Source organism: Mus caroli, chromosome 15 (assembly GCF_900094665.2).
Source record: "Mus caroli chromosome 15, CAROLI_EIJ_v1.1, whole genome shotgun sequence".
Classification (NCBI taxonomy): domain Eukaryota; kingdom Metazoa; phylum Chordata; class Mammalia; order Rodentia; family Muridae; genus Mus; species Mus caroli.
The window spans coordinates 78,031,861-78,033,560 of NC_034584.1; the positions used below are offsets into that span (position 1 = coordinate 78,031,861).

Consider the following 1,700-nt stretch of genomic DNA (forward strand, 5'->3'; position numbering starts at 1 on the left):
AAAGAATGGGAATGGGTGGGTAGGGAAGTGGGGGGCGCTATGGGGGACTTTTGGGATAGCATTGGAAATGTAATTGAGGAAAATATGTAATAAAAATATAAAAAAAAAACATACTCAAATATGAGCAACCAAGAAATATAACCCTTCTCAGCAGATAAATAAGACCATCCGTGGGGTCAACTGAGAGAGGAGCAACGTGTTAGGTGTTCCAGGCAAGGGCTTGAGAGCAGCACTTTCCACTGTGCTTAATGAAGTAAAAGAAAGACAAACAGAAAGGGGAAATCAAACAAGCAGAGAGATGAGTCATGTGACATCCTGGATGTTAAAGCACAATGTCTAGTGCTGGAGAGATGGCTCAGCAGTTAAGAGCACTGTCTGCTCTTCCAGAGGTCCTGAGTTCAATTCCCAGCAACCACATGGTGGCTCACAACCATCTGTAATGGGATCTGATATTCTCTTTTCTGTGTCTGAAGACAGCTACAGTGTACTCATATACGTTTAAAACAAACAAACAAAAACACAGTGTCTAAAGTTGCAGTCTCAGAGGATGATGGACCAACAGCAACCCCAGGAGGGTAAGGGAAACCCAGTAGATTGGGGAATTGGTAGACGCCTGATATCCACTCTGAAAAATACAGAGAACAGAATGTTTTTAAAACAGAGATCTGTGGTGGCCCACAGGGACAATACCAAATGCCTGAAAGAAGATAGAACTAAATATTACTTTGACTAAAAATGGTTGAGCACTTCCTGAAAGGCAGAACTGAACCAAGGAAGAGCCATGAAATCTGCACAAGAAGAAACAAAAGTCACAACACTCAATAGCTCAGACTGGCTGCCAGCTGGCTATGTAACCCAGGCTAGGCTGGAATGTGAGATCTTCTTGCCTTAGTTTCCCTAGTGTTGGGGTTACAGTGCGTTCCACCACACCCCACTAAATTGCACATTTTTTTTTAAAGTCAGCGGGAGAAAGGTGACAACCTCCTGGGGCTGAAACAAGAACCAGGTGACATGTACCATCTACTGTGTGTTCATAACACTTCATCCCTTGTGTTAACCACATGCAAATCAGCCTGGGGGCGGTGTAGACATCACATTCTAAAATGAAATAGGCTTTTAAAAGCACCAGCATAGCATGAAGCCAGACTATGGTTAAGAAGGAAGGAAGCCCCTTTCCAACTTGGGCCCGGCAGAATGGCTCCTGCAAAGAAGGGTGGCAAGAAGAAGAAGGGCCGTTCTGCCATCAACGAGGTGGTGACCCGAGAATACACCATCAACATTCACAAGCACATCCATGGCGTGGGCTTCAAGAAGCGTGCTCCTTGGGCACTCAAAGAAAATTCAGAAGTTTGCCTTGAAGGAAATGGGGACACCAGATGTGCGAATTGACACCAGGCTCAATAAAGCCATCTGAGCCAAGGGAATAAGGAACGTTCCATAGCGCATCCGAGTACGCTTGCCCAGAAAACATAATGGGGATGAGGATTCACCAAACAAGCTTTACACGCTGATAACTTACGCGCCTGTTACCACATTCAAAAATCTACAGACGGTCAATGTGGGTGAGAACTAACCTGCTCATGCCAAATAAAGTTGCAGAACTGCAAGAAGAAGAAGAAGAAGAAGAAGAAGAAGAAGAAGAAGAAGAAGAAGAAGAAGAAGAAGCAGCAGCAGCAGCAGCAGCAGCAGCAGCAGCAGCA

The 1,700-nt window shown here is 44.9% G+C and overlaps 1 protein-coding gene and 1 pseudogene across 4 annotated transcripts in view; one reads left to right on the forward strand and one right to left on the reverse strand.

The window, feature by feature from the left end:
• Positions 1-1,700, reverse strand: part of Efcab6 (EF-hand calcium binding domain 6) — a 187,378-nt gene that overhangs the window by 164,279 nt on the left and 21,399 nt on the right. The window lies entirely within an intron of this gene.
• Positions 1,177-1,573, forward strand: LOC110310378 (annotated as a pseudogene).